The 12,843-nt window shown below is 46.7% G+C and overlaps 1 non-coding gene across 1 annotated transcript; it reads left to right on the plus strand.

Moving 5' to 3' along the window:
* Positions 1 to 4,377: 4,377 nt before the first annotated feature.
* Positions 4,378 to 4,449, plus strand: TRNAC-ACA (transfer RNA cysteine (anticodon ACA)). Its single transcript has one exon. It is a non-coding gene; the product is annotated as a tRNA-Cys (tRNA).
* The last annotated feature ends 8,394 nt before the right edge of the window (positions 4,450 to 12,843 follow it).

The raw sequence follows: 12,843 nt of genomic DNA on the forward strand, positions 1-12,843 counted from the left end.
GCAGATCATTGGCTCTGCAGGCATGAAAGCAGGCACTGACGATGCACAGGAGTGGCTGTGTGCTAATAAAACTTTATTTGCCAAAACAGGTGCCTGGCTTATTTTGGCCCAAGGCCTCCTGTCTTAGGACAATATGTTTAAAGCAATGAAATAAAAGCCAAAATGTCCTTCCGTAACATATTTCTCAAAGGAACCAAAATAGAAACGATGTGAATTAAAGAAACCTAGAATGAAGGCTAGACTTCCCCGGAGGCTCAGTGGTAAAGAACCCACCTGCCAGTGCAGGAGACGCAGGTTCGATCTCTGGACTGGGAAGATTCTCTGGGTGAAGGAAATGGCAACCCACTTATTCTTGCCTGGAGAATCCATGGACAATGGAGCGTGGGAGGCTTCAGTCCGTGGGGTTGCAAAAGAGTCAGCTACATCTTGGCAGCTAAACAACAACAAGAGAATGAACGCCAGAGAGGCAGCTTCGGGGATCCCTCTCAGAGAGATAGCTTCGGAGTCACTGGCAGACAGGACCTGGACTTCTGCATGCTCATCCCCATCCCAGAAGGTTGTCTGGCACAACCTGGCAACTGTGAGCTCCGAGAACCACACACCCCTGCAGGTTAGATCACCCGGGACGTAGCCAGCCTGGGATGTCGAAGATCAAAGTGTAGTCAGGGTGCTAGGTCGAGTTTTCTTTTAATTCCAGATACAGTGAATCAGTTGGTTTAAGAGAGTGGGTTTTTGAATCAAGTAAGTGTGTCTTCAGATTCAGAAGACACCACTAACTGGGAGAATTCTGACACACAGTTTAATGTCAATTTCTTTGTTGGTGAAGTTTAGGTCATATTTCTCATATAAGGACACTGGAATAAATGAAGTACTTAGCATCTTTCTGGATATTAGCAGTCACTTTGTTTCCTTTTAAACTTTTCACTTTTTTATTAAAGTATAAGCAGAGATATCACTTTGCCAATAAAGGTCAAAGCTGTGGTTTTCCAATAGTCATGTAGACATGTGAGAATTGGACCATAAGGAAGGCTGAGTACCGAAGAACTGATGCTTTCAAATCGTGGTGCTAGAGAAGACTCCTGAGAGATCTTTGGACTGCAAGGAGGTCAAACCAGTCAATCCTAAAGGAAATCAACCCTGAATATTCATTGGAAAGACTGAGGCTGAAGCTGAAGCTCCAGATACTTTGGCCACATCATGTGAAGAGCCAACTCTTTGGAAAAGACCAAGTCAGGAGGAGAAGGGGGTGACAGAGGATGAGATGGTTGGATGGCATCACCAACTCAATGGGCATGAATTTGAGCAAACTCTAGGAGATAGTGAAGGACAGGGAAGCCTGGCATGCTGCAGTCCACAGGGCTGCCGAGAGTTGGACATGACTTAGCAACTGAACAACAGCAATAGCTGATTAACAATGTTGTGATGGTTTCAGTTTCAGCAGAAGGACCTCGTCATCCATGTGCATGTATCCACTCTCCCCCAGACTCCCCTCCCATTCAACTGCCACACTACGTTGAGCAGAGTTTCCTGTGCTATAGAGTAGGTCTTCGTTGGTTATCCATTTTAAATAAACACGTCCATTCCAAACTTCCTAGTTGTCCCTTCCCGCATCCTTCCTCCCTAGCAACCCTAAGTTCTCTGTTTCTGTTTTGTAAGTAAATTCGCTTGTAGCATTTCTTTCTACATGCCACGTATAAGGGATGGCGTGCTGTATTTCTCCTTCTCGCTCTAACTTACTTGACTCAGGATGATAGTCTCTAGGTCCATCCATGTTGCTCAGCCATCACTCTGATAGATGTTTTGATGTCGTTGTTAACCTACTCGATTCTGTGGCTAACAGAAGCCCCTGCTGTTCAGAATCCCAGCAAAACTCTGCATTCGTGATGGCGAGGGATGCTCAGAGTTCCGGCTTCCGGCCCACACAGCACCTCGGCGCCGTTGGAATCAGCAGCCTTCTGCTCTGTGCTTCTCCAGGTTCCAGCCCAGGTGGAAGGCAGGCAGATGCAGCCGGATCGCCCACCCAGTCATAGAAAGCAGCAGAGATGAGTAGTTTCACAGCCTTAGGAAGGGTCTGTTTACCTGTGTTAGAACTAAAATCCTTTACTTCTAGGAGGGTATGGACACCTTGGATCTTAGCACGATAATGACACTGACCCTGTGTTATGTCACACATGCCTCTCATGTCTTGCCTTCACCCTCCAGCCCCATGGAGTGGTAAGGACGTCCCAATGTGGGAAGGGGAAGGTCAGAGAATTTATGGGTTTTCTCAGTGTATGCAGTTGGGAATGTCAGAGCTCAGGTTTGCACGCAGAACCTTCCTGTCTCAAACGCCCTCTACGCCATCATTTTCAGCACTTCCTGTCCATAACAACCAACCCTGGAAGTTTGGAAACAATGACAACAGCCTCCCCTCTCCCCACCCCCCCCAGGGTTCTGACTCGGTTGGTCTGGAGGGGGACTCGGCGTTTGCCTTTTCTAAAAAGCACGCCTCCGACTCTGCCTACAAGGTTTTCTCCTGTGTGAGGGTTGAGGACTCCTGCGCTTTGCACTAGTTCGTGATTCAAATCCACATGTTTTCTTCTCGTAAGTGACCCCCTTCCCTTGTATGTGTCAATGTTATTAACTACAATATCTCTAAACATCTCCAGCGCTGAGCTGAGAGCAAGCCAAGATGCTAGGATATTTAAAAACCTCGTCTTGACGTCAAGCGTGGAAGATCAAATGCACTAAGTTTGCGGTCGCTAGTGAGCGTTCCCAGTGTTTGTCTAGCTCCAAAAAAAATCATTGTATTTGTTTTTTTGGCATCTAAAACCAGTCCGTTCCACAAACCACGTTTGCTTCTGATCAAAGGCAATTTTAGGTCACTGACTGAGGGGACTGTCCAGCCAGCTGTGCCCGGTCGGGCGGTGGTGTCCGCCCTTGGGAAGGTGAACAGAATTAGGCCACGCCAGGTGAGTCCGTGTGGCTGAGCGGACTAGGGACCGGGCCTCGGTGCGCTTGGGCTTTTCTGTGCCGCCGGAGCTTGCAGACTCCCAGAGGGCACGGGAGCCAGGGGACCCTCCCGGGAGGCGGGGGTCAGTGAGTGACGGGAGCCTTCCGTGACGTGCTGGTGCCAGGGGCTAGGGTCACCTGCAGGGGAGTTCGGAGAGAGGACTGTGGGGACGTGGTTTGGGACTTGATCTGGAGATCTCGCTGGGTTCAGTTTTCCTTCTGTGTGAGTCCATCTGCTTGAAATTTTAAAAGGACCTTAACCCAGAGAAGGGCCTTCCCTGTGGCTCAGACAGTATGGCATCTGCCTGCAATGGGGGCAGACCTGGGTTTGATCCGTGGGTCGAGAAGATCCCCTAGAGGAGGGCATGGCAACCCACCCCAGTATTCTGGCCTAGAGAGTCCCAAGGACAGAGGAGCCTGGCGGGCTCCAGCCCGTGGGGTTGCAAAGAGTCAGACGCTACTGAGCGACTACCGCTGCCGCAGCCTGGAGAAAATGACGCCTGTCACCAAGGTTGTGAACCTGAGCTGTGACCCATGAAGAAGCACATGGGGGAATCCAATAAGAAGGGTGACTTTTGACCATGCATATCAGGTTTTTTCATCCTGCGAGATCTGTATGTGGTATGTAATAATTTACTGCCTTAGCAGTTGTGTTAAAAGGACTGATCTTTACTCATCAGCTTGCCTCGGCATTACCAATTCTGTTTTTGTCAACCGGAGAGTACAAGTGTTGAGTCGTTCAAGAGGTGAACTGACGATATTTAGAGGAAATAGCCTACTCCATCGTGTCTTCTTGGGTAGATTCAGTTCAGAACTGGGTTGAGAGTATTCTGTCTTAAAATGCAATTACTGCGTTTTTCACAAGGTTAACATTTCTCCTCTGCAATCATTTGCAGGTTTGTGGGGGAAAATATATCCTGGTTGTATTTTTATTTATCATTAAGTATAACAAAATGTAGCTAATGCTGCCAGTGGTTTCATGTGCCATTGAAGACCACCAGGCAGTCTAATGGTGGTGCATACACCTCGTGTTGATTATTGAGACTCCTTGTTTGCTTTTATTTTTGGCTGTGCCGGGTCCTCGTTGCTTCACATGGGCTGTCTCTAGTTGCAGCGAGCAGGGGCTACTCTCTAGTAGCGGCTCACAGTCTTCTCACTGTGATGGGCTTTTGTTGCAGAGCAGTGGCTTGAGGCGTGCGGGCTCAGTAGTTGGGTGGGGTTCATGGGCTCAGCTGCTCTGCAGCAGGTGAGATTTACCCGAACCAGGGGTTGAACCTGTGCTCCCTCCATTGGCAGGTGGATTCTTAACCCCTGGACCACTAGTGAAGTCTGACATTCCTTATTTTTATGTAAGCATTTATGTGTGTGGATAACAGACTATAGGCTTCCCTGGTAGCTCAGTTGGTAAAGAATCTGCCTACAATGCAGGAGACCCAGGTTCGATTCCTGGATTGGGAAGATGCCCTGGAGAAGGAAATGGCAACCCACTCCAGTATTCTTGCCTGGAGAATCCCATGCACTATAGCCTGTCAGGCTCCTCTGTCCATGAGGTCGCAAGAGTCGGACACGACTTAGAGACCAAACCACAACTAAGAGACTGCAGTTCCTCATTAGGGATAAGACTGGACTGAGCGAGCTGACTGGGTCCTCCAAAGGGTTTGGACTTGAGTCCACTGGGATAAAGCAGAAACACCAGTTTACCCTGGGTGGGTGAAGGGTCCATGGAGCTTCACGGGTTAGGGCTACTTGTGTATGAGGTGACCGGAGCTCTAGGTAAGAGTTTCTCCACCCGGACACAGTTGACCTTTGGGGCTGACACTCTGGGCTGCTTGTCAGTGGTGAGGACTGTGCTGTGTATCGTAGGGTCGTGAGCAGCACCCCTGGTCTCTCCCCGCTTGGGGCCTGGACCACCCCTTTCCAACTGTCTCTAGACGCAGCTACACGTCTCCTGGGAGGCAAAACTGCCTCCACTGAGAACCACTATAAAAATAGAGGTACTTGTCTGTCCTCAGAGAAGATGCTTTTATTTATTTTCAGGACTTTTTGGGCTTGGGGTAAGGTCATCCTTTTCCTGAATGCATTCACAACCAAATGGGAGGATTCAAGGTGTGTTGAGTAGTTTTAGGTGCTTTGCACAGGCTCTGTGAAAACAGGGGTTTGATTCAAGTTTAGAATCAGAAGTGAGAGGGCAAGTCTGTTTCAGAAAAATGTTCCTGGAGTGGGAGCAATGTGTATCAACAAGCGACAGTGGTTCTGGGAGTGGATCCTGGTCCACGGTCGCAGTGGTCCTCCTGGCGCCCCCCTCTGCGTTTCCATGGCGACTGAATGCAGAAACTGACCTTGGGCGCTTTGCTGAAGTCTCAGGGATGCACCTGCCACAAAGGGACAGCCTGCGCCTGTCTTGCTCTTCGCTTCATATGATTGACTGGAAGAGAGCCTATCCTGGAGTAGAATTCAATAAATATTTGCTTTAGAAATGAGATCGACATGCAAATAGATTACAGGGGAGATAAGCAGGTTGAGAGATCTGGGGAAAGCTTTTTGTTCAGCTCCCAGTTTGTGAACAGGTCGCTTTACCCTCCTGAGTACCCAACCTGAGATGCATGGTCGTGCCGGGTGATCCTGGAGAGTCCGTCGGGCTGTGAGATTTCACCGCGCTTGGCGAGGCCGCTGACAGTGCTCTGTAATGACTGCTATTAAAGGTCTTCAGAACTCGTACTATGAGGACCTCTGTGGAGGGCAACTGGCTGTACTATCCAGGGTCTGTTCTAGTGAAGGTGATAAGGAAACTCTGGGGCAGATTTACCCAAAGAACACCCGCTGCAGGTGGGCATGCAATGTGGGACTTGGGAATTTTTCGGTGTTAGCTATCTCCTTCTCAAATAAGGAGGAAACACTGAAAGTCAAGTACAAAGAAATGATTTAACTGACAGATCGTGGGGAATCTGGAGGGAACGATCGCACTCCAACTAAGGAAAATGTCCTGTTCACATGCAGTTTAAACATTAGAGTTACTTCTTTATAGGTGTTTGGAAAATAGGCAATAAGTACATTTTTGGTGTATTGTTGAAGGTACACCTTGTGGTAGGAACAGCCATCTTGCTGTTATAAGGTGAAGTTCTGGGGATCTCATGTATAACGTGGTGACTATAGTTGACAGCGCTGCATTATGTAGTTGAAATGTGCTAAAGGAATAAAATGTAAATGTTCTCTCAAAAAAAAGGTAACTATATTAGCTGATGCATATGTTAATTAACTCAGTGGAGGACATCCTTTCACAATGATTTCATATATCAAACCATCACGCAGTATGGTTTAATATCTTACAATTTTGTCAGTTATATCCAAAGAGAGTTGAGAGAGGGGAGAAGAGATGGCAGAAAAAAGAGAAAGACTGATCAGCCCTAAAAGGTGTTATTTGACTCACACATGAGCTATTTCCTAATGACAGCTTTGGAGTCATGGTGTCGTGACACGGATGCCAGGTGAATAATTAATAGTGGAAACTCATCTCTCAGAATGAAACAAGACAGATTACTTCCAAGGGAAGCCCCATTACCACCCACTAAACTTGTCAGTAAAACTGACCACAGTTTTACACCATTGAAACTTGGGGAAGAAAAGGTAGAATGCAAGCAGATTGCGAAATAAAATAAAATAAAATAAAAAACTGCCTGTAATTCCAGGGTGAATTCAGATATGAAACCGACTTGTTCCAGTTCAGTACCCCTGCAGATTCAGCCTCGGTCACGTAGATCGTGCCACTGTAATTTATGGCACAGGCAGATTTATTTGGCAATGCTAAGGGTTTCTTGTGGAAAGTTTGAAAAGGCAGAGGCTCCTGAAGGTCGTTACAAAGTTTAAATTAGGAAAAGTTTAGCTGATGACAGGTACAGAAGATGTACTTATCCACAGGGGCTGCTGAGACCGTGGGAACAGGCAGGATGACCTGGATTGGCTCTCACGGGTACGTGTGTTCCAGCCCCGTGATGCTTTGGGACATGCCGAGGACCCAGGCATGTGGGTGGGTGGGGTGAGCAGGGAAAGTGAGGGAATGGCGCTGGGGAGCCAAGAGGCCAGCACTCAGCACAGATCAGGGATCCAGCACCGGGGTGGGTTTGAGAATGATTGTGCAAAGTGACTCGTAACCAAGGCACAATGGAGTTTCTGTGAAAATGAAAGCCCAGAGCTTCGGAAACTCCAGACACTAGGAAAATGGAGAAGAAAGTTGATCCTAGTTTAAACTTGATTGCCTACTTATTTTTCTATGGTCGTATCACTAATGCCAAAGTCCATATAGTCAAAGCTGTGGTTTTTCTGGTAGCAGTGTATGGATGTGAGAGTTGGACCATGAAGAAGGCTGAGCACCAAAGAATTGAAACTTTCAAATTATTGTGCTGGAGAAGACTCTTGAGAGTCCCTTGGACTTCAAGGGCATCAAATCAGTCAATCTTAAAGAAAATCAACCCTGAATATCCATTCGAAGGACTGATGCTGAAGCTCCACTAGTTTGGGCCCCCTGATGTGAAGAGCCGACTCATTGGAAAAGACCCCGATGCTGAAAAAGATTGAAGCCTTCCTCTCTGACTTCTGGTTACTACTAGGGGTCAGCTAGGAAGAATGTAGCTCCCCATCCACAAAAAGTGTTGGGCAAACTGCTGTCATGATTTTTCATAAACTCATCAGAGAGCAGGGGTTTCAGGGGCTACGAGCGAGCCCCAAATCTAAGGACAGACAGACACCTGCAGGCAGCACTTGCTTACCTGGGGCAAACATAACCATGGACACAGGCCAAAGAACTCAGCTAGAACTGTTCATGCATTTGGAGGTCACTAGTGGTAGAGAACCCATCTGCCAATGCAGGAGACATAAGAGACGCGGGTTTGATTCCTGGGTCGGGAAGCTCCCCTGAGTATGAAATGTCAACACACTCCAGTATTCTTGCCTGGAGAATCCTGTGGGCAGAGGAACCTGGCGGGCTACAGTCCTTGGGATCGCAAAGTCGGACATGACTGAGACAACTTAGCATGCATTCATGCACAGGCTGAAGAGATCGTGGAGGCTTGAGGGGCAGCCAGTATGGGAATAGTTTACATCCACTGGTAGGCTCTGGACTCCTCTGGATGCTCACAAAAAATATGGGTGAGGGTCCTGAGGAGGCATCCGTAGCCCTGCAGGGTGGGAGGGCAGGAGTGGACTGTGGTCACTGTTGGGGGAGCGTGCGCCCCACTTCACCTGCAGTGAGAGCCGTGTGCCCTGGGAGTCAGGATTGGGGAGGAGCTTCCTAGCTCTTAGGTCACTGCTCTGAACTCTTCGCAGCTGGGAATGGGAGTGACAACAACAAGAGTCCTCTAAGCCCAGGAGAGGGCCAGGCATGTAAATTGGGAACGAGGGCTGAGGGCAGGGCAGGAGCACAGAGGGTCAGACCCCATGGCCCGGGAACGCAGTGCGTGTCTGCTCCTGAGGTTTAGCCAGAATAACAAGAGTGTCCCCTCCCACCCTAAGCAGTGGGTTCAGCACTGAGTAACAGGTACAGTGGGAAACTGCAGGAGAAAGAGCCTCCTGCCTCAGTGTGAAGAGGAGGCTTAAAGCTGGGAGTTGAGCAGGAATGGAGGAGGAGAGAGCCTCTGGGAAACCAGGCACCGCCCTCAACACGAAAGAAGCTGAAGCTTGGGGTGCACTTGGTAAGGATTGCAGTGGCAAACCCCAAGCCCGTCTCAACTCTCACCCTCGACTGACTCAAACCCCACACCAAAGACTCAGCAGAAAGAAACATGAGCCCATTTCCAGGCATAAAAGTCTATTTACCTCGACCTTTGCTGTCCTACACAAAACGTGTGGCTTTCAAGAAAAAATTACAAGGCGTACTAAAAAAAATCAAGCAAACCCCACACAACACACTGCCAAGACACAGCACAAGGAACAGAACCAGACTCAGATACGACGCAGATGCTGGAGCTTATCAGTGCAATTTACTGTCACCATGAAAAGTTACGGAAAAGAGGATGAGTGTAAGTTTGCAGTATCAGTTCAGTCGCTCCGTCGTGTCCGACTCTCTGTGACCCCATGGACTGCAGCACGCCAGGCCTCCCTGTCCATCACCAACTCCGGGAGCTTGCTCAAACTCATGTCCATCAAGTCGGTGATGCCATCCAACCGTCTCATCCTCTGTCATCCCCTTCTCCTCCTGCCTTCAATCTTTCCCACATCAGGGTCTTTTCAAATGAGTCAGTTCTTCTCATCAGGTGGCCAAAATGTTTGAGTTTCAGCTTCTGCATCCGTCCTTCCAATGAATACTCAGGACTGATTTCCTTTATAATTAATTGACTGGTATGATCTTATAGTTCATGGGACTCTCAAGAGTCTTCTCCAACACCACAGTTCAAAAGCATCAGTTCTTTGGCACATAACTTTCTTGATAGCCCGACTCTCACATCCAAACATGACTACTGGAAAAGTGTAAGTACTAGATGGATAGTTTTAGAAAAGAGATGGAAATAAGAGAACCAAATGGAAATACTAGAAAGATATAACACAGGGATAACAGTGAAAAATGTCATAGGTAGATAGGTAGATAGACAGACATTCTGTTTATCTATTGTACCTCCATCCATATCTGCATTTATATCTTTATATACATGTCTATCTACATCTTTATCTATAAATTTTCCAGGATTCATTACTGTGTCAGTATAAACATTTGTAAGCCAAAGGAGCAGAAGTGTTATAATAAGGAACTACAAAAGAAATATCCTGATAAAAAGATCTGAGTTCAAATAATATACTTGCAGACTTCTCTGGCTAGCATGTATTAGAAGAGAAAATCTTACTGAAATCAACAGAATAAATTGGCATTCAGTGTGTTAGTGAGTGATTATCAGAAACATATTTTTCTATCTTAACTATTGCATCAGACATATGGTTATTGAGAGTCGGCTGCATCCCTGGCAATGAGGACGTAAAGAAAGTTAGAGCCTTCAAGTCCTACTGCTTCCTGGCCTCCTTTGCCAACTTTAAGGCCATATTCTGCCTCCAGTGAATAGGGATGTCAGTCAGCATGTGTCTTCATTCTAAGGACTTAGAGATTAGAAGTTATGTGGTTTTGCTTATTTAGGGACATACCTTTAGACATCATTTTGCCAACAAAGGTCCATACAGTCAAAACTATGGCTTTTCCAGTGGTCACGTTTGGCTGTGAGAGTTGGACCATAAGGAAGGTTGAGCACCGGAGAACTGATGCTTTTGAACTATGGTGCTGGAGAAGACTCTTGAAAGTCCCTGGGACTGCAAGGAGATTAAGCCAGTTAATCCTGAAGGAAATCAACTCTGATTACTCACTGGAAGGACTGATGCTGAAGCTGGAGTTCCAATACTTTGACCACCTGATGTGAACAACCGAATCATTGGAAAAGACCCTGATGCTGGGACAGATTGAGGGCGGGAGGAGAAGGGGACGACAGAGGATGAGATGGTGGGATGGCATCACTGACTCGATGGACATGAGTTTGAGCAAACTCTGGAGACAGTGAAGGACAGGGAAGCCTGGCGTGCTGCAGTCCGTGGGGTCACAAAGAGTAGGATATGACTTAGCGACTGAACAGCAACATGAAAGTCGTAATTTTTTCCTTTTGAAAATTATGCTGTAACAGAGAGCTCAGGTCTTCTGTTTCCAATCCCAGGGCTGATTAACTATTGGAATTCAAAGGACTTAAATAGATCTTGCTTCTGTCAACTGTCAGGTCTGCAAGAGACCACCCAAAGCACATAGATCAGATATATTGCAGGAAGGACAAACACTACTCCACTAGCAAAAAAGTATTTACACACATGCACGGTTTGGAAAGAAATAAAATGATCTTTATTCACAGATGACGTGATTGCTTAAGTAGCTAATCCCTAACAGATAAGGAATTTGCCTTAATGAGCCATTTTAGCACGATCTCTGAATACAACAAAGAGAAAATAGAAAAAAGATACCATTTGTAGCTTATTCAAAACATGTAAAATACTTAGGAATAAATGTGATGATAGATGTACAAAACAGCTACAAAAAAACTATAAAGCCTTAGTGAGAGAAATAGAACTTAATTAAATATATGAATTTAGAAGGTCCCAATAGCTTACAGATTAGTTTATCCCCAGTTGGCCATTAGATTGAGTAGAATTCTAGGTGGTGTTGCTAGAAACCAGAAAACTGACTCCAGAACCAGCAAGCTGACTCCAAAACTCATTTGGAAATACCAAGGACCAAAATTAGCCAAGAAAAATCTTGGAAAACAACCACGTTGGGAGATGCAGAGTCCCAGGTAGTATTTAGGAAAGTGTAGTTCTGAAAGTGTGGTATTGGCGTCAAGTAGACAGAAACAGTTTATAACAAAATGACATGCAGCAGAATCCTGAGACATGGGGCTAAGTCAGTTTGGTGTCTATAAGGAGCCAAACACGCCTTTCCTCTGTCTGCTACCAACTCCTCAAGAGACCACCCCCAAACTTGTTGATTACAGAAACTGAATTTATTAGATCTACGTTTTGACGTAAGTCAAAGTAAGCTATTTGGAGCTTGGAGATTTGGACTGAAGTGGCTAAAGGTAAATCTTTCAGGGCTGGGAACTGAATATGATTAGGAAAATACATGACATCATCGTTCAGGATGGGCGGCAGAGTCCTGAATCAAGTCTAGGTGAGCACAATGACTTTTGGTAAGTCAGTTGCTTGCTCAGATAGGAAAGCGATTGTCCTGACAGGAGACAGTTTCCTAGATAAATAAAATATTTGCCTGGAGAAGCTGGTTTGAAGGACTTTACTGGAACAAATAGTTGTCTTGCCCCAGATAGCCTCATTTCTCGGCCCTGCCATTTTTGTGAATTCCACCCCCTTCCCCACGGGCTTACAACTGAACAACGACAACAATGAAATTATATGAACAGCATTGTGGACCAAGATCAGCCTGAACGGATTACCATTCACACTAACAAAGCGAAGTGGAGAAGGAGAATGTCAGTCTGGAGCGCGTACAGCTTGTTCAGCTGTCTGTCCAACGGTCTGCCGGGGAATCTTTCTGGGTGTCAAGCTTAAGCCCTTCATCCTGCATTCAGGAAGCATCTACAGCTGGACGGGTGCTAGCGCCCTCCCCTCGGGGCCAGACTGAGATCTTAATGGGCAGGCCAGGCCCTGTTTTCTTTCTTTCCTCGGCGCAGGCAGAAGAAAAGAGCATATGGTCTGAGGCTGGCTGTCAGGAATGGGACGCTCGCAGTTCTCGCAGGCATCCTCCACTCCAGGAAGCCTCCATTCATTCCCCCTGACTTCACATGTGCGGGGGAACATTTGCTGCAAGGTGACTCTAACATGGGTTTCAGCTGACATCCTTTCTGCTAGTTCCAGAAATACAAATTAGCCCGTTGCTGGCAGAGGATTAGGGACTGCTCTTTTAAGCAATCTTTCATTCTGCAGTTTTATTTTCCATTCATCTTGCCAAGAGAGTATCTTTTTCCAGAAGTTTCTCCTCTGCTCTCCCTGCCCTCCTCTTCTTTCACTTTAGTCTCCCCCCACCCCTTCCTGGATCCAACCGTATCGTCACTAGAGCCTCTTGCTGTTCCTTATTCTTGTATATTCTTACACTGTTGGTCTCTTTCATCTCTACACTTTCATCTCTGATTCTGAAGTCCTTGGCCAGCAGCCACAATGTTTATAAATTAAGCACTACCCATGAGATGGGTAAATGACTTGTTTTGCTCAATCACATTCCACCGAATGTTCAGATTTTCTTGAATCTCATAAATTTGAGATGTAGACTCTCGGGCTAACCCTCGTTCGTTAGCTATTGATTGTTTAGACCCTCTTCCTAATGAGAGT

Source organism: Muntiacus reevesi, chromosome 18 (assembly GCF_963930625.1).
Source record: "Muntiacus reevesi chromosome 18, mMunRee1.1, whole genome shotgun sequence".
Lineage (NCBI taxonomy): Eukaryota > Metazoa > Chordata > Mammalia > Artiodactyla > Cervidae > Muntiacus > Muntiacus reevesi.